At 40.3% G+C, this 25,899-nt stretch overlaps 1 protein-coding gene across 1 annotated transcript in view; it reads left to right on the plus strand.

Moving 5' to 3' along the window:
• Positions 1 to 6,646: 6,646 nt before the first annotated feature.
• The window catches only part of LOC143031754 (uncharacterized), a 38,392-nt gene continuing 19,139 nt past the window's right edge, over positions 6,647 to 25,899 (plus strand). The window contains exon 1 of the mRNA XM_076195990.1: positions 6,647 to 6,825. The gene's annotated coding sequence lies outside the window, so the exon portion shown is untranslated. The remainder of the gene's footprint in view (positions 6,826 to 25,899) is intronic.

The raw sequence follows: 25,899 nt of genomic DNA on the forward strand, positions 1-25,899 counted from the left end.
CCTCTGTAGGAAGCTCCTTTGCTTCCGATCATCAGACTTAGTCAAGTTCCATTACTCTGTATAAAAGAGGGGAATTAAACGGAACTTAAATTTTCTTTCGTTTCTCCCCGAATATTATTACACTTGGTTCTTTGAGTTACACCAAGGGACTCCCATCTGGAATCCTCACTTTGTACACTAGATCCGTTCGCATTGACGTCATGATTTCTTTAGTCCAGTGATCTTTACTTTTACATCTAAGTACCTCCCCTAAGGGCGTGGCTTTACTCTCGCGAACCAATTAAATTTTCTCCTCCTCCACCCTTTCTCCAGTCAGAAAGGCTGTTACAAACCTCATAAGCAATACAGCTTACTCAAGCAATCTCGAAATAAATGCACCACTGACTTGGTTTACATACTGTTACATCAGCATAAAAGAACATTACATAGCAATAGATTCGGGTCCCCGACGGCTGCTTATAAACATTTAGACGATGAGCGAGCTTATGTAATATCTTCGCCTACAAACTTTTGTTTACCAAACATCCAACTCATAAAAATTAAATTCTCTCTACCGACTCCTCTATCTACCTCATCTGTCTACTTTTATCTACCAGCCACTTACAGAAAACAAATATAGTAACAGTTTGATATATAATAGCCGGCATGGATTCACATGGAAACGTTCCCGTGTGATTTACTCGAATTCTACAACACAGTCATCTCGAATTATGACAACAGAAACAATATTGATTTAATATATCTAGACTTTGCAAAATGTTTTGATACCGTCCCCCACGAAAGGCTACTTACCAAATTAACTTCACACGAAATAAGTGGTAGCCTATTAAGTTGGACTAGTAATTGCTTGAATGATCGAAAACAGAGTTCTATATTGCAAAACTTCTAAATGGAAAAATGTTATGAGTAGAGTTCCTCAGGGTTCCGTTCTTGGGCCACTTTTGTTCATAGTATATATAAATGATATAGACCACGGACTAAAATCTATTGTCTCCAAATTTGCTAATGATACAAAAATGTGCGGAATGGCAAATGGTCACTTAAAACAATTAGATATTCAAGAATATTTAGATAAACTACAGCAATAGTCTGAAAACTGGCTGATGAAATTTAAAACAAGTAAATGCAAGGTTATGCACATAGGTAAAATCAAGGTATATACCAGGTCTAACCACTTCCGACCGAATTTCGTGGGTGTTGGCGCACCGGGCCCGTGACGTCACCTGGCTGCTCAAAGTAGGGTTCGCGCGTCCCATCGCTGTTAGTTGTAGCTGGTTCGTTGGATGGATATGTTGCTGCCTCCACTCGCACCGCTCCACGTAATTAGTTATATTTTGACAATGAAGACCTATATATACCGGTATATATAGATCTTGACAATATGGCTTATTGTGCCATTCAGGGTTGTGGCTCAAACCAAAGAGGAAGTAAGCCAAGTGTTAATTTTCATCGTTTCCCTGCAAATACACACACACGCGCACACACACACACGCACACACACACGCACGCACGCACGCACACACACGACGATATCTCCCCTTCCCGTAAAATACAAGTGTATAAACACACACACACACACACACACACACACACACACAAACACACACACACACACACACACACACACACACAATGTGAACGTGTACACATATAAGCACACACGACGATATCTCCCCTTCCCGTAAAATACAAGTACATAAATACACACACACGCACACACACATACACACATATGTGAACGTGTACACATATAAGCACACACGATGATATCTCCCCCTCCCGTAAAATACAAGTATATAAATACACACACATACACGCACGCACACACACATATGCACACACACATGTGAACGTGTACACATATAAGCACACACGACGATATTTCCCCTTCCCGTAAAATACAACTATATAAATACACACACGCACACACACACGCACGCACACACACACGCACACACACACACACGCTCACACACACGCACGCACACACACACGCACACACACACACGCACACACACACACACACACACACACACGACTCAGTGGCACAGTTGGTAGAGCGCTGAACTGCCACCATAGTGGCCCGTAGTTTTTGGTTCGAATCCTGCCCAGGGCCGAAATTATTTCGGTACCGCTGCGCTTCGGGTCGTTACTCTGACTCTCGTGGGCGGGGAGTTGGGTGTGTGTGTGTGTGCAAGATCATAGCATTACCCATAGATCGGACCTACGAGCTCTGAGCTCTCTTCCAGGGGGGAAATAGTTGTCGATCACGAGTCCAACACGTGATCCAAAGACCAAGTGAATACACACACACACACACAAATAACTTGAACTACTGACACTAGAGCAAAGAAGAGAGAGAGAAGATTTGATAGCTATTTACAGAATCATGAAAGGCATAGAAATTATTGATAGAGAGAACCTGATAAAATGGGATGATAGAAATACAAGAGGGCACGGAAAGAAAATCAAGAAAGACAGCTACAGAAGAGATGTGAAAAAACAGCTTTCCTCACAGAATGATAGACAGTTAGAACAAGTTAGATGAGAAAGTGGTGTGTGCAAAAACAATACATGAATTTAAAAATAGTTTAGATAAAATGAGATATGAAGACGGGACACCACGAACATAGCTCCCCCTCCCTTAAAATACAACTAGGTAAATACACGCACGCACGCACACACACACACACACACACACACACACACACACACACATGTGAACGTGTACACATATAAGCACACACGACGATATCTCCCCTTCCCGTAAAATACACACACACACACACACACACACACACACACACACACACACACACACTGATAATAGCAATGATCTAGAGAGAGGGATAACGGGGGGAATATAATAATTCCAGTCTTCCTTAGCATTTCACAGTTTTCTTCCTTAGCACTTCACAGATAACGTCAGGAGATGCGCAGAACGGCTCAAACCGTTAGACCTGGTGTATATAGACCTTGGGTAAAATAACAGTAAGTACAATTACAAGTTATTTGGAAATTCGTTAACAAAAGTGGATAGTGAGATGGATCTCGGCAGTATATTTCAGCCTCTGAAAAAGCAAATAAGGTTCTAGGACTGATTGCGCAATCTTTAGTTCAAAAGTCCATCTCTCATTAACAAGCTATATAAATCGTTAGTTTGTGTGGTGTGAGTGTGAATGTATGGGGGCGCGGACGGGGAGGGGCGGTTGGCACCCCCCCCCCTTCTGTCGGGGGTTCAAAGGGCACGAGCGTTGGTATTCACCTTCCCGCCAGAAGGGGGAGTGCCCTCGCATCATCGGCGTGGGTGGACAGTGCCTAGGAAGGACTGCGCGCGGGTGGTGCTTGGGAGAACGCGAGTGTAAGGGAGGGAGCCACACCGAGGATCAGTTAGGCTAGTATTAACCCATTCAACTCCGATGACAAGATGTCTTGTCATTTGGTCAAATAAAACAAAAAATCATAATAAAACAACAAAATGTTTGATGATCAAACAGCACCAGAAAAATATGACGTCATCAGTCCTCCTCGAGGAGGACTGACGACGTCATATTTTTCTGGTGCTGTTTGATCATCAAACATTTTGTTGTTTTATTATGATTTTTTGTTTTATTTGACCAAATGACAAGACATCTTGTCATCAGAGTTTAATGGGTTAATGGTTAGGAGGTAGGGAATTAGGCTAGATTTAGACTAGGTGCAGTGTAGTGTGTGTTAGTAGGAAGAACAAGGACCCACCCAGATGCAACCGAAGGAGCGTCATCATCGACACCCAAGTAAGTTCAGTTTGTCCACAAAAATTAGAATATGCGGTTTCCGTATGGTCACCGAATCTCATTAAAGACATTGACGAATTGGAAGTACAACGGCGAGCCACAAAACTGATTCCAAACATAACAAATAAATTATACGAAAATCGACTATAAAAAATGAATGTTTTCCTTAAAAAAAGAATGAATATATATATATATATATATATATATATATATATATATATATATATATATAGAGAGAGAGAGAGAGAGAGAGAGAGAGAGAGAGGGAGAGAGAGAGAGAGGCTTGTAGTGACGCGCCGCTGGTCAAAACCAGACTGGCCGTCATACAACTCGAGCTAGGCCTATATACTCGCTTTAGTTGGCAAGCGTAGCTCGCAAAGACGTCTCGGCCAGCCAGCAAGCCAACAGCCAACCAGAAAAACGGGAAAGCTCCCGGGGGCCCACCAGCCTCCTTAAAAAGGACGGCGCCTTGCGGAGACGACAACTCAGCGCTCCTAGAGGTCGGACGTCTCTCCACTCCAGCTCTCTCGACAAACGCCCAGGAATCTTCGCCGGCTGGTGGTGGCGTGGAGATATATCTCCTTTGCTGCTGCCGGTCTGGCACAGGCCGACCTCTTCGTTGACGTCGGCAGGCGGGTTTACACCAAGACAAATACACACATTTCCCAAGTCACGTAATTCTCTGTTTTCAGAGTAGTGCTTGGAAGAAAAGAGGCACACGCACACTTGCTCGCTGGCTTAGCAGAGGCCCAACCCAACTCTCACTCAGAACCCTCATCTGATCGCAGGCTATTCGACGGAGAGGAATTGGGACACCTCTCTGTCCAACCAACCCACAACCTAACGCTGGTATTTTAGGCTGACGCGGGCGAGCGAGTTTACACTTCTGACATTTACACACAATTCCCAATCACGTAATTCTCTGCTTTCAGAGTTGTGATTGGAAGGAGAGAGATTATACAACATCCGCCCGCCTACCCCCCCCTCGCACCGCCACTGAATCAACTCTACAGACTCTCAAACCCAACCTGGGGAAAAGCAGGAACAGCTCAGGGCTTACCTGGGGCTAATCAGGAACGCGCTCTACAAGCGGGAAGTGAACTCTACTCACTTCCCGTAATATATATACGCACACCTCTCACGAACATAGCCACGACCCACGCACAAATATCTACACTTACTTTTTCTTTGACTAAAATTCTTTCTCTTATACTACATCTCATTTCAGTTTACCTCCCATTAAAGATTTTTCCGTTTTTCCACCTTTCTCTACTACTACGCCTCCTACCATTTTCTAAACTTTTGGTGATCCTAATCCCGGCATCGGCGCCGCCGTCCGAGTTCCCAGTCCACTTCTCCCGAGCCACGACCACCAACAGCCCCTCATCGCTCGCTTAATCGCCCGGTGGCAATAGCCCTCTTTTATACACTACTATCTTTTCATTTTCTTACAGACATTCTTCCCCTCACACAAAAAACCGATCCTGCGCAAGCGGGTGGTCTTTTCTTGCAAGTCGCAAGTTCTCTTCCGGGCACATCTTCAAGCAGCAAGTCTCTCCAGCAATTAGTCGCCTCGGGACCAGTTCTCCCCAGCAAGTAACGTCGCCAAGCTTCAAGCGGCCCTTTGCACCAGCCCATTGCACCTGATGAGGTTCCTCACTCAGGACCTTCCCTCTCCGAGCCTAGCAACCATTTAATCTTATATTTAGTGTTATTGTGAGTCTCATTTCCCTAGCTTGTCCAAACCCAATCATAACAGACTCAAAGGTGGCTTGATACAGGTCTTTAAGATTCTAAAAAAGAATTGAACTAATAAACGACAAAAAAACTCATACTGAGAATCCGACAAGAAATAATGGTCTCTAACTAGCAGGAAATAGATTTAATTTGGTAGTTGGTAGAAACAACTTCGTCAACCGTGTAGTTAACGAATGGAATAAACTTCCTGCGGAGGCAGTGCAATGTAGTTCAGCGTTCAAAGCTTTAACATTTCTTTTAGATAAACACCTAAGCAAGATGCTGTAATGCTTATCATTTATTTTATATTTGTTTTCTTATATATGTTTATTATTTACTTGATTATCATTTATTACTGTATCTGTCAATTTATTGTTATTACTATTTACCTGTTTATTATTTAACTACCCATCATTTATTCATTTTGCTTGTTATTATTTATACTATAATTTGATTTACTTATTTATTCATCATTATTATAACTTTTCGCATCCGACCTAGTTATGGACCAAAAGGTCTCTTATCGGCATGATCTCCTTTGTAATCCTGTATATATATATATATATATATATATATATATATATATATATATATATATATATATATATATATATATATATATATATATACATATATATATATATATATATATATATATATATATATATATATATATATATATATATATATATATATATATATATATATACTTGTAACACACAAGAAACCCACAGTCGGAGAAAATACACTTCGAATGAGAGAAGATTCTATATTTCAGCTACCAATTGTCGCCCTCTTCAGGAAGGTCAATTTCCTAAAGAGGACTACAGTTGGTAGCCGAAATATGGAATCTTCTTTCCTTCGAAGTTTATTTTCTCCGACTGTAGGTTCTGTGTTATTTACAGATGTACTACTACATTTCTGTTTAGATATACATACATACATACATATATATATATATATATATATATATTATATATACTATATATATATATATATATATATATATATATATATATATATATATATATATATATATATATATATATATATTTATAACTTATATATGCGTCCAAATGTAACGTTTGGTTTCGAAGAAAACCTCGAACATTTCTTACTAGAGTGCAACGAACCTATCATTGATCAGAGACCAAAACAAACTGCTCCAACAACGCTACCTGGAGGACAAAGGCGAGATCCTTAGAAACTGTTACTGTTCGATGCTGAATATAACTTCTGGAAATACAAAGCAACCAACGCCTGAAAATAAACGAAGCAAATCCCAAAACGGACTAGGGGTGTCGAAGCCAAGGTACCACTACTACTACTACCATTACTACTACTACTACTACTACTACTACTACTACTACTACTACTACTACTACTACTACTACTACTACTACTTCTACTACTACTACTACTACTACTTCTACTACTACTACTTTTTTATTTTATTTAACACGACCTCTATCCTCGTACTACTAATAGTATTACTACTACAACATATGACGTAATAGCCCGTCGAGAATTGCGTAGCACTCTTTCAAACCACAATGGTTACATGTTTTTTTTTCCCTCCACAATTGTAATTGTTATTTCGAACTATGTGTTTTTTCCTTATCTGCACTTCATATATATTGATGCAATGTCAAACTTACAGCTATTAGAAGATCTTGTTTTAATGGCTGTGCTTTGTACTGGCCAAACTTGTGCTTTTTTCTTGAATTCATAAGTGCAATGATTTAATGCCTTTTTGGCAGTGTATTTGGCATTCTGAGCACAGGACAGGTAAACTTGTAAGCTAAGGACTGCACAGAGAAGAATAGAGAGATCAATGACAGGAATAATGCTGAGAAACTGAAAGAGAGCAAGTTGGGTGAGGGAGCAGACTAGAGTGAAAGATAATGTGGAGGCAGTAAAAGAGAGGAAGTGGAATTAGGCAGGTAAATTAGTGTGAACGACTTATGAGCATGGATCAAGTGTGTTACTGAGTGGATGCTGCGAGATGGGAAGCGCAGAAGAGGGAGACCAGACAGAAGGTGGAGAGATGAGATTGAGAAGTATGCAGGAGGGACATGGCAGAGGTTTTGTGAATTATGGAATGCTATGAAGGAGGCCATTGTTCAGCAGTAGGCTCAGGATGGCTGATTTGATTGATTGATTGATTGTCAGTCTCGCAGCTGCAATTACCCATGGAATTGGCTAGCTTTTATCATTATGAGTATTTCCTACTCCAGATATAAGTATGGCAAACTAATGGTAATGTCAATAGCTATTGGTAAAAAAAAAAAAAAAAAAAAAAGATGGGTGAAGATCTTTATATTTGTCCAGGGGTTAGGTCAGGGCAAGTCAGGTCTAACAGCAGCAGTTCTTATCTCTATCATTGGCTAGCTTTTATCATTGAGTATTTTGAACCCCATATAGAAGTATTGTAAATTAATAGTAATGGTAATAGCAATTTTGAGAAAATTGAAAATGGCAAACATTTTTGTATATTGTAAAGAGTTTCACTAACCTCACAGCTGCAATTCTTATCTGTATCATTGGCTAGCTCTTATCATCCTGAGTATTTTGAGTTCTATGTATAAGTGCCAGAAATTAATATCAAAGTCAGTAGCAATTTGAAATATAAATGGAGACAGGCAAGCATTTTTATATCTATCAATGTGTGTATCTTGTTTGGTTACATTGTTCTTACATTCTTATTATGGAATGAGGCTTCATCTTGACTTCCTCTATCCAAAAGTAAATAATTCATGAAGTTCACTCAGAATTCAGGGTGCGCTAATTATTTTTGGAAGTAAAATGTTGATATTTAATCCAGAAATCAACATGTGTATTACAAGTAATTTCATGGTAGTATGATGAGTTATACTATTTTATCTTTAGAAGTGCACATCTAAATGATATACCAATAGAAAAATATAAATTTTATAAGTTATATTACATCAACGTAATATACATTTTTCTTGATGGAAATCAATAATGAAAAACCTAGCTAAAAGCAAATACAATACCAGAGATGCAACAATAGGTCCAAGATGCCATGTTGTCATCTTTCCTGTCCCATTAATGTCAGTTTGATGATAACTACAATATGTATTGGGTGTTTTCCCACTCCAAGTGACATCATATATTTGAAACAGTTCTATGGAGCTGAGCTTCATGCTTTTCTTAAAGCTATGAAGCTCCTTTACACCCCACAGTCCGTTGGATGCCAAAACCTGCTGTCAAAATCCTTGACAATGATGACCCTGATAACCTCTAGCATTATTAAATGCATATCAGGTTAGGTACCATGTTAACATATTTTAATTTCTTTGACTTCCTCATCTATCAAAAGGATGGCATCTCAAGAACTCATCTTGCTCCATTCATTAGTGTGTTACTTGTAGCAACTTTCTGTTATTGATTTCCACCAAGAAAGACATATTATGTTGATGTATTATAATATACAAAATTAATGTTTAATAATTTCCAAAGAATTCTAGGTCCTCAAGCGGCATTCTGAAGTCTGAACAGGTACAGACTTTGATGTTTTGTTTATATTTTTTAGTCTTTGTCAAGGAATATGAGTTTGTTAATTTTTTTACCTATCAATGGACAATTTCATTTAATTATACAAGTGTCCTTTTTCTGATGAAACATTAATCCAAAGAACTTCTAAAGTAAAACAAGTTTATATATTTTATCTTGGACTATGCCCTCTATTATATGATAATCTGCAAAATATGTATGGGGACATGACAACCATTGCTACATACACAAGGGCTGCTCCATCTGTTGTACATACATACATATACATATATATATCAAAGGCTTTTTCCCCCTACATGGGGGGTAGCCACAAAGAAAAAGGCATAGAAACCACTCCCACCCATTCCATTTCCTATATATTCCACTCCCCTCCACCCTCCTCCCTCCCTCTTATCTTGGCACCTCCTGGATGACGGGTCATCCATGCATCCTGTCCACTGCCCTGGTTCAGAAGCAGTGTTGTAAGACACAGTACATCCACAGCAAGGCCGCTTCATAAATTCGGAGACCCCCCCCTCTCTGTCCCCTCATGCAGAAAAGGAGAAGACGGGGAGAAATCCCTTCGGGCTGCATCAATTTTTTTTTTCATACATATTTCCTCACCCCCCATCCCCCACCCACTCCCCCTCATGCATCATAGCATCATTATACACAACCCCTCTCCATTCACCCCTATCTTCTGTCCTCTCCCATCGTTCCTCCACAGACATTCCTCTCTTTTGTAATGCCCCATTCACCCCATCCATCCATCTCATCCTAGGATGCCCCCTCATATCTACTCCTTCCACCTCTGCCTTCCATACTTCTTTTACTAGTCTTTCTTCACTCATTCTTTCCATGTGTCCAAACCATCCTAATATCCTTTCATCAACCCTATCTCCCAGTTCCCTTTCCACCCCTGTTCTCCTCCTCACCTCCTCATTTCTTACTCTGTCCAGCCTAGTAACCCCTATCATACTTCTCAGACATTTCATCTCAAACACATTCAAACTCCTTTTCTCTTCCTCTCTCATGTTCCATGTTTCTGCCCCGTACAATGCTGTTGGCACAATCACTCCTTCATATAACCTCCTCTTAGCATCCATTCCCAGATGTCTATTTCTCATTACACTTTTCAATCCACCAAGGCATTTACTCACTTCTCTCAATCTACATTCTACCTCCACCCCCACTCCTCCCTTTCCTGCCACATTCGCACCCAAATATCTAAAACTATCCACTTCCTCCAGTCTTTCACCCTTAATGCTCACCTCCAGCCTGCTGTCACTCTCTCGCCTTGTACATCTCATCACCTTACTTTTACCCACATTTATCTTCAGCTTCCTTCCTTCACACACCTCTCAAACTCTGTCACTAACTTCCTCAATCCCTCCTCTGATCCTGCTACAAGGGTAGTGTCGTCAGCAAACAACAACTGGCTCACCTCCCACTTTTCTCCATTTTCTTTAATCATCTCCAACCCCTGACCCAATACCCTTGCATTCACCTCTCGCACCACCCCATCCATGTAAAGATTGAACAGCCAGGGTGACATAACACATCCCTGACGAAGTCCCACCTTTACCTCAAACCATTCACTCTCTCCATTTCTACTCCTAACACAAGCTCTACTACTCTTGTAAAAACTTTTAACTGCTCTTAACAACTTTCCTCCTATCCCATATATCTGCAGTACCTCCCACAGTGCCTTTCTATCTACCCTGTCATAAGCCTTTTCCAGATCCATAAAAGCCCAGAAAACATCCTTTCCCTTTCCTATAGCTTTCTCACATATATGTCTTACCACAAAGATCTGATCTACACAACCCCTACCTGTCCTAAACCTGCACTGTTCCTCACCAATTACTCCCTATGCTCCTCTCCTAATCCTCTCAGTCAAGACCCTCCCATACGCCTTCCCAACTACACTCAACAAGCTGATCCCTCTGTAACTACTACACTCACACTTGTCCCCCTTTCCCATGTAAAGCGGAACTATACAGGCACTCCTCCAGTCCTCCAGCACTCTACCCTCTCTCAAACAAACATTAAACCTCACCAGCCAGTCCACCATTACTGTACCTCCTTTCTTCAGACATTCTGCATGGCATCCATCCAGACCAGGTGCCTTACCTGCTCTCATCACCTTATAAGCTGCTTTCACTTTATCCTTCCCTATTTCTCCTCCATTTTCCTCACTCATCACAGTCATTTTCTTAGTGCTTCCCACTGCAACTACCTTTCCCTCCCTATCCTCCTTCACATTTAGCAACTCACTAAAATACTCTGCCCACCTTCCTCTCACTGCCTTCTCTTCCATTATCATCTCTCCATTTGCACCTTTTACCTTTTCCTCCTCTCTACTTGATTTGCCTCCTTTTTCTCTTTTAATTTCCTTCCAGAACATCTTTTTATTGCTTTCAATTTTTTTTGTCATACTCTTACCCCATTTCACATCTGCTCTCCTCTTTGCTTCCCTTATCTTATGCTTAACCTCCTTTCTCTTTACTTTGTACCTCTCATAGGATTCCCTTGTCCTAATTTGTAGCCAATCTATGAATGCCTGCTTCTTTTCTTCCACACATTTCTTTGCTTCCTCATCCCACCACTCACTACCCTTTATTCTTTTTTCCTCCCGCCCTCCCTGTTCCACACACCATCTTTGCACGCCTTATGACTCCCTCCTTGAACCATCCCCAATCCTCCTCCACTCCTAGTTCTACTCTATCCTTTACTCCCTCCCACTCCTCTTTCAGTTTCTTCTTAAACTCACTCTCCTTTTTTTCCTCATTTAAGCAGTTCACTCTGAGTACCTCCCTACCCTCTGTCCTTTTCCTCTTTCTCCACCTGTTCTCCACTCTCATTTTACCTTCCAGAAAATTATCTGATATTCCCCCACTCTCTCCTCTTATAACATGTACATCCTTAACTCTTCCTACCATACATGGTCACCACTATATAGTCCATTAATGCTCTGTCTGCCACCCTTCCATCCACCACTCTCTCCCATGTGTACTTATGCTTGACTTTCTTCTTAAATACAGTATTAGCCATCATCAACTCTCTTTCAAGACACATATCCACCATCATTTCTCCACTACAATTTTTACCGGGAACTCCATACTTCCTAATCACTATTGGCTCATTTCCTACCCTAGCATTAAGGTCTCCCAATACAACTACATTGACATTTCTCCCTAATCCCTCTATACACTCATTTATATCTACCCAAATGCCTCCCTTTCCTCTACCCTCTTCTCACTACCAGGTCCATACGCACTTACAAAAACCCACATCTCCCTTCCCAGCTTCACCTTCATCCACATCAACCTTGATGAAACCTCCTTCCACTCCACTACCTGCTTACTTATCTCTTCACTTACTAGTATAGCTACCCCTTCTCTCCCTCGTCCCCTCTTCACTCCTGAGTACCTCCCAGCTACACTCCCAAACTCACAGTTGCCCTTTCCTTTCATTTTAGTTTCCCTCAAAGCCAGCACATCCATCTTTCTTCTCACAAACATACTGCCAATCTCTTCCCTCTTACTCTCTCTCATCTGTATCACATCCATGCACATTAAAAGACCCAAACCTTAGGGTACTGGTTGGAAAACGCCCAGACCCTCTTATGCCTTTTCTTTTGTTTTTAGGGGCTACAGGTAGTAGGACTCCTAATCCCAACCCGTCCCTTTTTTATCACCTTTTACGACTCAAGTGGGAAAACTTGGTGGTAGTATTCTCTTCCCCCACCACAGGGATGGCGAAAACAGAAAATGAATACTCAAAGAAATGGTACAGGACAACAACAAAGGGTTGGGGGACAGCATAATGGAGGGACAGTTGTAGTATGTCATAATTTCTCTATGAACAGAGTTTTCCTCTATTATAGACAAAATGATGTGTGGCTCTGGTCCATAGAGGTGCCCCATATAGACCCGAAAGTATCAACTGCATACTACTTTGCCACAATAACATGCAGCCAATATCCCAGATGGTTGTAAAATTGTAAATTGCAATCATGTTGAATGGGTTCATTCCTGATGTAACTACCTTACAGTGAAATCACCAGAAATGTGGGAAGTTATATAAAACTTGGCAAAGTGATTCTTCCCTTAAATTTCAAGATTTTTCCAGAGCTAATCTCTGCATGCAATTCTGTTCTTTCCAGCTCTTCTCAGGGCTGTGGTTTGTTCCCTATGTCTCTGGGTACTGAGTTCCTCACATTTTTCTCCCTGGTTGGTAAAAACAGAGGGGATCTTGTGGAAAAATTTCTTTTCACCATGCCCTGCCCTATTTGAGCAGCCTGTAACTGTACAAAGTTAACTATAACTACAGTTACAGGCTGCTCAATATCATCTTGCTTATGGTTTGTCTTCCAATATGGCAGCATGAACATATCACGTACATACATATACCAAAGGGTTTTTTCCCCCTTACATGGGAGGTTGCCAAAAGACAAGGGCATAGAAATCACTCCCACCCATTTCATCCCCTACATACTCCACTCCCCTTTACCCTCTTCCTTCCCTCATATCTTGGCAGCTCCTGGATGACGGGTCATCCCTGCATCTTGTTCACTACCCTGGGTCAGAAGCAGTGTAGAAAGACACAACACATCCACAGCAAGGCTGCGTCAATTTATTTCTCATACTGTACATACTCCCTCACCCCCCACCCATTCACCCTCATGCATCACAGCATCATCCATACACAACCCTTCTCCATTCACCTCTATCTTCTGTCCTCTCCCATCCTTCTACAACAGACATTCCCCTCTTTCCCAATGCCCCTTTTACCCCATCCATCCATCTCATCCTAGGACACCCCTTCATGTTCACTCCTTCCACCTCTGCCTACCACACATCTTTTACTAATCTTTCTTCACTCAATCTTTCCATGTGCCCAAACCATCCTAATACTCTTTCATCAACCCTATCTCCCAACTCTTTTCACCCCTATTCTCCTCCTCACCTCATTTCTCACTCTAGCCTAGTAACCCCTATCATACTTCTCAGGCATTTCATCTTAAACACATTCAAACTCCTTCTCTCTTCCTCTCTTATGTTTTATGTTTCTGCCCCATACAGTGCTGTTGGCACAACCACTCCTTCATACAATCTCCTCTTGGCATCCATTCCCAAATGTCTATTTCTCATTACACTTTTTAATCTCCAAGGCATTTACTTGCTTCTCTCAATCTACATTCTTCCTCCACCTCAACTCCCTTTCCTGCCACATTTGCACCCAAGTATCTAAAACTATCCACTTCCTCCAGTCGCTCGCCCTTAATACTCACTTCCAGTCTGCTGCCACTCTCTCCCCTTGTATATCTCATCATCTTATTTTTACCTACATTCATCTTCAACTTCCTCCTTTCACACACCTTCCCCCCCAAATCTGTCACTAACTTCCTCAATCCCTTCTCTGATCCTGCCACAAGCACAGTGTCATCAGCAAACAACAACTGGCTTATCTCCCACTTTCATCCATTTTCTTTAACCATCTCCAATCTCTGACCCACTACCCATTTACCTCTCGCACCACCCCAACCATGTATAAATTGAACAGCCAGGGCGACATAATACGTCCCTGATGAAGTCCCGCCTTTACCTCAAAACATCCCCTCTCTCCATTTCTAATCCTAACACATGTTCTACTATTCTCATAAAAACTCTTGACTGCTCTAAACAGCTTTCCTCCTATCCCATATATCTGCAAAACCTCCCACAGTGCCTTCCTGTCTACCCTGTCATAAGCCTTTTCTAGATCCATAAAAGCCCCCAAAAAACATCCTTACCTTTTCCTATAGCTTTCTCACATATCTGTCTTACCACAAAAATCTGATCTACACATCCCCTACCTGTCCTAAAACCACACTGTTCCTCACCAATTACTCCCTCTGATCCTCTCCTAATCCTCTCAATGAAGTCCCTCCCATAAGCCTTCCCAACTACACTTAACAAGATGAACCTTCTGAAACTACTACACTTACACTTGTCCCCCTTTCCCTAGTAAAGTGAAACTATACAGGCACTCCTCCATTCCTCCAGCACTCTACCTTCTCCTAAACAATCATTAAATAACCTCACCAGCCAGTCCACCATAACTGTACCTCCTTTTTTCAGACATTCTGCATAGCATCCATCCAACCCAGGTGCTTTACCTGCTCTCATCATCTTAACAACTGCTTTCACTACATCTTTCCTTATTTCTCCTCCATTTTCCTCACTCATCACAATCATTTTCTTAGTGCTTCCCACTGCATCTACCTTTCCCTCCCTATCCTCCTTCACATTTAGCAACTCCCTAAAATACTGTACCCATCTTCCTCTCACTGCCTTCTCCTCCATTATCATCTCTCCATTTGCACCTTTTACCTTTTCTTCTCTACTTAATTTGCCTCCTCTTTTTAATTTCTTTCCAAAACATTTTTTTATTACTTTCAAAATTTTCCATCATACTCTTACCCCATTTCACATCTGCTCTCCTCTTTGCCCCCTTTATCTTATGCTTAACTTCCCTTCTCTTTACTTTGTACCTCTCATTCAATTCCCTTGTCCTAAATTGTAATCAATCTATGAAAACCTGCTTCTCCTCTACACCCTTCTTTGCTTCCTCATCCCACCACTCAGTACCTTTCCTTCTATTTTCTCCCATCCTCCTTGTTCCACACACCATCTTTGCACACCTTATGACTCCCTCCTTGAACCATCCCCATTCCTCCTCCATTCCTAGTTCTACTCTATCCTTCACTCCCTCCCACTCCTCTCTCAGCTTCTTCTTATACTTCTTCTTCTTTTCTTTCTCATTTAAGCAGTTCACTCCAAGTACCTCCCTACCTGCTGTCCTTTTCCTCTTTCTCCATCTGTTCTCCACTCTCAACATACCTTTCACCAAAAAATGATCTGATATTCCCCCACTCTCTCCCCTTAGAACAGGCACATCTATACTCCTGGTTACCACTATATAGTCCATTAATGCTCTGCCACCCTTCCATCCACCCCCCTCTCTCGTGTGTACTTATGCTTGACTTTCTTCCTAAACACTGTATTTGCTATTATCAACTTTCTTTTGAGACATCTCCACCATCAACTCTCCACTATGATTTTTTCCTGGAACTCCATACTTCCCAATCACTCCGTCTATTGGTTCATTTCCTACCCTAGCATTAAGGTGTCCCAATACAACTACATGGCATTTCTCCCTAATCCCTATAGCTACCCTTTCTCTCCCTTGTCCTCTCTTCACTCCTGAGAACCTCCCAACTAAACTCCCAAACTCACACTTGCCCCTCACTTTCAGCTTAGTTTCACTCAATGCCAACACATCCATCTTTCTTCTCACAAACATACTGCCTATCTCTTTCCTTTTACTCTCATCTGTACCATGTCCACACACATTAAAAGACCCGCTCATGCCTTTACTTTTTTTAGGAATGTCCCCTTTGGGGCTACAGGTAGCAGGATTCTTAGTCCTATCCTCCGTCTCATTTTTTGTCACCTCGCATGACTCAAGTGGAAAGACTTGGTGGCAGCATTCTTTCCCCCACCACAGGGTAGGTGAAAAAAGGAAATAAATATTCAGAGAAACAGTATAGGACAATAACAATGGGTTGGGGGACAGCATAACAGAGGGACAGTCACAGTATAATAAAAGTGTCATCGTTTCTCTATGAACAGAGTCTTCCTCTATCACAGACAAAATGATGTGTGGCTCTGGTCCATAGTGGTGCCCCATATAGACCCTAAAGTATCAACTGCATGTTACTTTGCCACAATAACATGCAGCCAATACCCCCAGACAGGGCACGTAACCACTGTTTTAAATTAATATTTTCTGATGTTCAATGTGTTCCTTACAAATTTTATTTTTGTGTCCTCTTGTACCAGCCATGTACCCCCACATCTTGAAGATATCTCTCCAACATTCCTTATCATAAATTTGATTAATAATCTTGAAAGTCTTTATTATGTCCCCTCGGGAGCATCTGTATTCAGGAAATGGTAGCTTTAACTTGTGTAACCTTTCATCATACGATAGACCATTTTATTGAAGTTACTAACTTAGTGGTTCTGCATTTTACATTTTCTAAAGCTTCAATGTGCCTCATTTTATAAGGGCACCTCACCTACTTCACGTAGTTCAATAATCGTCTCACAAGTGCAATAAAAATAGATCGAAACATTTCATCCAAATACATGAACATACTGATAAGTCCAATGAGTCGGTTGACTTTATCGATTTTCTCTGCCATATACTCCAAGAGACATCATAGTCAATTATGACACCCAAGTCCTTTTCAGATAATGCCTCTATCATGTTATCATAGGGGCATTCTCTGTCAGATCAACAAGTACCTAACACCCTCAACTCTCATTTTGCTGAAATTTGGTTTAGAGTTTTAGGGCTGGAAACACATTTCTGAGATTTTAAGGTCAATCCAAGAAACCGTTGAGATATGACTTCAGATATTTTGAGGTTATATGAGAGGTCACTAATATTTGGCGACCAATAACTAGGGTAATAAAAGTCATAGTTATAGAAATGTATAAATATTTATATAAGAAAAAGACAAGGAATCCAAATATCAGAGTTTTAGAACTCTAGGTTGAAAAAAAAAAATCCACTTTAACAAATATTTCAGGTCAAGATTTGACCCCTGGGGTATAAAAAAAAAAATATATATATATATATATATATACAGCTTTGGCTGTTAGAATCAGTAATTTTTTTTTTTATGCTAGTATTTTCTAAATGCATTTTTGCCATGAAATGTACCAAAAAATGCCATTCACAAGACAAACCAAAACCCTCTTTGTGAAGTTATATCTGTTCTCATATTGACCAGCACATCCGTCTGAAAAATAATATACCTTCTTCAGTTGTGGACATCTGAATTTGACATAGTCCATAAGCTGCTTTATAAATGAGTAAACCATTATAGTGTGTTTTAGTGATGAAGATAAGAAACAGACACTGAAATGGTAAGTTCTTGGTCTTCAGATGATCTATAATAGATGACAAAAGGGCAAACTATATTGTGAGTTGTCCCAGTGAAATCCCTGAGCAGCATCTTGGACAATGAAAGAATAATTTTCTGAGAAATCACCTACTATAACTGCCTTGTTCTGGGGTGGTAGTGTTTCAGCTGTTTTAAGTACTGTGATTGCTGCTGTACAAAATGATGACGAACCATGCAGGATATTTCCTTGCTTAGTGATGAGTATTAATGAAGTGGCTTCACCTTGTCTACCATTGTACAACAGTCAACAGCCACCCATTGCTTGGAGCTGATTTAACGCTGTCAAGCAACTCAAAGTTCAGAACACCCTCTTCTCTTGGGCAGTCTTTGCAAATTTGCATCATGTAAGCTTCTTTTTCTCTACTGCAGACACTAATCCATAAGATCTTTGTATGAGAGACCTGTTTCTTCCAATGCAGCCAACTATAATTTTGGGTTTTGATATGTACAAACACAGAGAGAATGAGTCCCACAATTACCAGCAAGCACACAATATGATGGTCATTAATTAGCAGATGTGGAGAATCCTATTTTAGGATTCTTTTTATAATTTTTATATAGTTCATATATCTCATAAATTCCCAAGAACCAGCTGCTTTTGCACCTTCATCACTGGTGATTTTCACACAATCCTTTTGACCAGGACATATGACTAACCTCGTCTGACTCATAGAAGCTTCTAACTAAATCTTGGTGCTCTTCTGATACCGCTTTTCCTTTGCTCATGATTGAAATTTTTGGAAGGATACCAAATTCTGATTTTAGTAAACAGCTTTTTTGCACCAAATATGTTGTAGTTTAAAAAACTTGGTTTCTTTAATTGCGTATAGGGAGAGTCAATATTTGTAGTTTGTGATTATGACATTTGCTATCCAGGAATGGCTGCTTTAAATCATTCATTAATGTTTGTAGATGTTTCTCAGATTGTGTTTCAGGTTTTGAAGCCTCACTTTCTGCCTTGTTATTAATATGAACACCATAACTGACCTCTAGGCTCTCTTAGCATTATTGGCATCTAATACCTTACCGCAAGCTTTGTGCTTCTTCTGGCTCAATGGCAACCCTTCTGAAAAGAAATAAAAAATTCATACATTTACATTAACTTAGAGTAAAATTTTATAAAATATAATGTCATATTTGTCATTACAATATATTTAATTGTTTAGCATATATATGTATGTATATATATATTGGTGCATTTCGGTAGCAGGTTCTCATGTAGACAATTTTGATTGAAGTTCACAGCAGCTTTTGCATTCACGACTTTTTTACTGAGAAGTTCTACATCTCTGATGATGGAACGGTGAGCAATGGGTAGCTCCCATAAAAGTTGTCCGAAAGACATAGAAAGTTCTTGTAGATGAAGAACACTTTATTAAAACAAGCTTTCGACCTACATAGGTCATCTTCAGGTTATGGTACAGGCAAAGGAGGGAACAGTTTATATAGGGAACTAAATACAGAATGGAAGAAAAGAAGGAACATGATTGGTCGAGGCTGGCCAATAGGGATCTAGGCATTGACCCGGGATCCCGCTTGCGAACCTGCCTGAGCCGTACGCCGTTCGTCCTCTTCTCTAACTATCTTATAATTGTTTTGGAAATTTCTAAGGCTAGGAATTATGTACATGTCAGTGATTTGTGAGTTGAGAGAAGGGTTTTTGTTTTTTATATAAAGGGCTTCCAATATACGTAGATGGGAGTAATCTCTTTCGGTATGCAGGATGGAGGTTCCTCCGACTAGCATTTCTCTGGTCAGACTAACCCCGTGAACCTCTTCTGAGTGCTTCTTTGGAGCTCCATTTGATAGATGGAGTGTGAGGCACCTGGAGAGCTATGTAGTGGTTCTTCCAATGTACGTAGAGGGCAGGGCTGCACAGTTCCCTGAAAGGCATTTGTATTTGTACACTAGATGGCTACGTTGAAGCTCTGGGATGTCAGTTTTGGGGCTGTTTTTTAGGAGGAGGTGATGTGTTTTTGTAGATTGTGAGGTTCAGTCTGTCGTCCTTGTTGGTGGTTTCTACGTATTTGTAAATTATATCCTTAAGGGCTCTTTCATCTTGTTTGTATTGGCTGTTCATGTATCCACGGTAGTACAGACAGAAATGGTGTCCTGCAGATGTTGTGGTATTTTCTTTATTGTACCACCTGTCAAGCTGGATGTTGATAGCTTTGGAGACTTCTGAGTTTGAATATCCATTATTCACGAGGACCTGGGTGGCTCGTTCTAATTCCTCATGGACGGTCTGCCAGCTACTGCAATGTGTGAGTGCTCTCCTCACATACGCGCCACAATCTCCGCGTATGTGAGGAGAGCACTCACACATTGCATTAGCTGGCAGACCGTCCATGAGGAATTAGAACGAGCCACCCAGGTCCTCGTGGATAATGGATATTCAAACTCAGAAGTCTCCAAAGCTATCAACATCCAGCTTGACAGGTGGTACAATAAAGAAAATACCACAACATCTGCAGGACACCATTTCTGTCTGTACTACCGTGGATACATGAACAGCCAATACAAACAAGATGAAAGAGCCCTTAAGGATATAATTTACAAATACGTAGAAACCACCAACAAGGATGACAGACTGAACCTCACAATCTTCTACAAAAATACATCACCTCCTCCTAAAAAACAGCCCCAAAACTGACATCCCAGAGCTTCAACATAGCCATCTAGTGTACGAATACAAATGCCTTTCAGGGAACTGTGCAGCCCTGCCCTCTACGTACATTGGAAGAACCACTACATAGCTCTCCAGGTGCCTCACACTCCATCTATCAAATGGAGCTCCAAAGAAGCACTCAGAAGAGGTTCACGGGGTTAGTCTGACCAGAGAAATGCTAGTCGGAGGAACCTCCATCCTGCATACTGAAAGAGATTACTCCTGTCTACGTATATTGGAAGCCCTTTATATAAAAAACAAAAACCCTTCTCTCAACTCACAAATCACTGACATGTACATAATTCCTAGCCTTAGAAATTTCCAAAAAAATGATAAGATAGTTAGAGAAGAGGGCGAACGGCGTACGGCTCAGGCAGGTTCACAAGCAGGATCCTGGGTCAATGCCTAGATCCCTATTGGCCAGCCTCGAGCAATCACGTTCCTTCTTTTCTTCCATTCTGTATTTAGTTCCCTATATAAACTGTTCCCTCCTTTGCCTGTACCATAACCTGAAGATGACCTATGTAGGTTGAAAGCTTGTTTTAATAAAGTGTTCTTCATCTACAAGAACTTTCTATGTCTTTCGGACAACTTTTATGGGAGCTACCCATTGCTCACCGTTCCATCATCAGAGATGTAGAACTTCTCAGCAAAAAAGTCATGAACGCAGAAGCTGTTGTGAACTTCAATCAAAATATATATATATATATATATATTTATATAAAAGTGATGGCTAGTTCTGCATTAATTATTTTCATAAAGGTATTTTCCATATACCTTATTATGGATTTGTGTTCCTTAGAAAGGAAATTTATGACTTGGTTGTATGTAGTCATATTAGCTAGATCGTGATTTCGGGTTGAAGACCCTTCTTCAGTAGCTATAGGGATGTTCTTTCTTATCAGGATAAGAATTAATCCAATGAGTCTCGTTAAAGTTCTAAGTTTTATACTGGAGTTTCTTACTTGCTAATCACTTTAGGGGAAGTCACCTGGTATTTCAGGCAGTGACGAAATGTCACGTGCGCTGGGGAGCCTCTGGGTTCGTGTTGTGGCGTAATGTGTCATGCTTATGGTTATAGCGTTTTGTCTCGTAATTGGACGAGTGGCGTTTTGTCTTGTATTGGCGTTTGTGGTGTTATGTCTCATGTTTGTATTTGTAATGGTTTGTTTCATGTTTGGAAGGGCTCTAAGGTCTTCTGCTTGTACATTTAGGTTTGGGCTTAACTCTTTAATATACAACGTTTCTAAAATTGGGAGCCGTCTATTGTCAGTACATAAATCCAAGATCTCAGTGTTTTTCTCTAGTGTCTCTCTTGGTAGTGTTATGCCATGGGCTTTTCTTAAGTGATTTTTAGGGGCTCCAGATGTCAGGTGGTATGAGAGGCGATGGGATAACTTCATTGTGGTCATGCCAATAAAGGTGGATGGGAGGGCTTCACAGTTCCCTCGTGTACAAGTGAACCTATAGATGACATGTGATTTCTGAAGTTCCTTTCTCTCTTGTTGGGGGCTGTTTCTAATAAGGAGGTGGCTAGTTTTCCTAGTTTTATAATAAATCACCAGGTTGAGTATTTTCTCTGGATTGACTGGTTTAATGTTTCTTTTTATAATTTGTTTCATAATACATTCATCTTCTTTATAAGCTGATGAAAAAAGGGATTTATAATATATGTTGATTTTCTCTTTATTCTGATTATAAAACTAGGAAAACTAGCCACCTCCTTATTAGAAACAGCCCCCAACAAGAGAGAAAGGAGCTTCAGAAATCACATGTCATCTATAGGTTTACTTGTGCATGAGGGAACTGTGAAGACCTCCCTTCCACCTATATTGGCATGATGACAATGTGTGTATATATATATATATATTATATATATATCTGTATATATATAAATATATATATGTATATATCTATATATATATATATATACACATATATAATATATATATATATACATATATATATATGTATATATATATTTATATAATATATATATATATCGTATACTTAGGGCGCAGGTTCTCCTTGATACACACTGAGTTAAACACCACAGCATTGTCACAATTGTTAATCTTCTTTCTAATATTTTCAATCCTTCTCACTATAGTTCTGACTTTGGGAGGATGATCGAAAATCAATTGTCCAAAGTTCTCCATTTTAATAACAGATGACGTTTCGACTTCACAGAGTCATTATCAAAATAATTACATTTATCACAACACAATTACACAGAACAAATGTAATTGTTGTGTTCTGTGTAATTGTGTTGTGATAAATGTAATTATTTTGATAATGACTCTGTGAAGTCGAAACGTCATCTGTTATTAAAATGGAGAACTTTGGACAATTGATTTTTGATCATCCTCCCAAAGTCAGAACTATAGTGAGAAGGATTGAAAATATTAGAAAGAAGATTAACAATTGTGACAATGCTGTGGTGTTTAACTCAATGTGTATATATATATATATATATATATATATATGCATATATACATATACATATATATATATATATATATATATATACACACATACATACATGTACCAAGGCTTTTTCCCCCTAACAAGGGGGGTAGCAAAAAAGAAAGAGGCATAAAATCATTCCCACCCATTCCATCCCTGAATACATTCCACACCCCTCCACCCTCCCTCTTATCTTAGCACCTCCTGAATGACGGGTCATTCCTGCACCTTGTCCACTGCCCTGGGTCAGAAGCAGTGTCGCAAGACACAGCACATCCACAGCAAGGCCGCTTCATTAAATCGGCGACCCCCCTCTCCGTCCCCCCATTGCATAAAATGAGAGGACGGGGAGACATCCCTTCGGGCTGCGTCAAATTTTGCTCACACATACTACCTCACCCCCCATCCACCTGCCCATTCCACCTCATGCTATCACAACATCATCCATATACAACCACTCTCCATTCACCCCTGTCTTCTGTCCTCTCCCATTCTTCCTCAACAGACATTCCCCTCTTCCCCAAAGCCCCCTTCACCCCATCCATCCACCTCATCCTAGGACGCCCCCTTATGTTCACTCCCTCCACATCTGCCTTCCACACCTCTTTTACTAGTCTTTCTTCACTCATTCTTTCCATGTGTCCAAACCATCCTAATATTCTTTCATCAACCCTATCTCCCAGCTCCCTTTCCACCCCCGTTCTCCTCCTCACCTCCTCATTTCTCACTCTAACTAGCCTAGTAACCCCCATCATACTTCTCAGACACCTCATCTCAAACACATTCAAACTCCTTCTCTCTTCTTCTCTTATGTTCCATGTTTCTGCCCCATACAGTGCTGTTGGCACAATCACTCCTTCATACAGTCTCCTCTTAGCATCCATTCCCAAATGTCTATTCCTCATTACACTCTTTAATCCACCAAGGCATTTACCTGCTTCTCTCAATCTACATTCTACCTCCACTTTCACTCCACCTTTCCCTGCCACATTTGCACCCAAGTATCTAAAACTATCCACTTCCTCCAGTCGCTCTCCCTTAATGCTCACTTCCAGTCTACTGCCACTTTCACCCCTTGTACATCTCATCACCTTACTTTTACCCACATTTATCTTTAGCTTTCTTCTATCGCATACTCTCCCAAACTCTGCCACCAACTTCCTCAATTCCTCCTCCGATCCTGCCACAAGTGCAGTGTTGTCCGCAAACAACAACTGGCTCACCTCCCACTTTTCTCCATTTTCTTTAACCATCTCCAATCCCTTGCCCACTACCCTTGCATTTACCTCTCGCACCACCCCATCCTTGTATAAGTTGAACAGCCAGGGTGACATAACGCATCCTTGACGAAGTCCCACCTTTACCTCGAACCACTCATTCTCTCCATTTTCAATCCTGACACAAGCTCCACTACTCTCATAAAAACTCTTGACAGCTCCCAGAAGCTTTCCTCCTATCCCATATATCTGCATAACCTCCCACATTGCCTTTCTGTCTACCCTATCATAAGCCTTTCCAAGATCCATAAAAGCCCAAAAAACATCCTTCCCCTTTCCTATAGCTTTCTCACATATCTGTCTTACCACAAAGATCTGATCTACACAACTTCTACCTGTCCTAAATCCACACTGTCCCTCACCAATTACTCCTTCTGTTCCTCTCCTAATCCTCTCAACCAAGATCCTCCCATAACCCTTCCCAACTACACTCAACAAGCTAATCCCTCTGAAACTACTACATTCACACTTGTCCCCTTTTCCCTTGTAAAGAGGAACTATACAGGCACTCCTCCAGTCCTCCGGCACTCTACCCTCTCTCCAACAAACATTAAATAACCTCACCAGCCAGTCCACCATCACTGAACCTCCCTTTTTCAGACATTCCACATGGCATCCATCCAGACCAGGTGCCTTACCTGCTTTCATCATCTTAACAACTGCCTTCACTTCATCCTTCCTTATTTCTCCTCCATTCTCCTCATTCATCACTCTCATTTTCTTTGCACTTCCCACTGCAGCAATCTTTCCTTCCCTATCCTCCTTCACATTAAGCAACTCCCTAAAATATTCTGCCCATCTTCCCCTTACTGCCTTCTCTTCCATTATCATCTCTCCATCTGCACCTTTTACCTTTTCTTCTCTACACACATAATATATATTATAAATATATATATATATATATATATATATATATATATATATATATATATATGTGTGTGTGTGTGTGTGTGTGTGTATAGTATATATATATATATATATATATATATATATATATATTTATATATATGTGTGTGTGTGTGTGTATAGTATATATGTATATATATATATAATATATATATATATATATATATATATATATATATATATATATATATATACATAATATATGCTAATAAGAACACGGGTACGTGTGTTCACTTATGCAAAGTAGACCACTTGGAAAAAGAAACTAACGAAGCAGAGCGCTTTCGTATATTACAGTATATATATATACATACAGTATATATATATAATATAATATATGTATATATATGATATAATATAAATATATATATATATATATATATATATATATTACAGGTGATCAATGTAATCACACATTTGTCGATCACGGTAAAACCACTGTTGGAGTAAAAAAGAGTGGAAACGGGGAATCTATATATTTCGATTGCAAACTGCAATCCTCTTTAGTAGATACACTTAAGAGAGAGCGTG

Source organism: Oratosquilla oratoria, chromosome 12, assembly GCF_046742065.1.
Source record: "Oratosquilla oratoria isolate Oo_2021 chromosome 12, ASM4674206v1, whole genome shotgun sequence".
NCBI lineage: Eukaryota > Metazoa > Arthropoda > Malacostraca > Stomatopoda > Squillidae > Oratosquilla > Oratosquilla oratoria.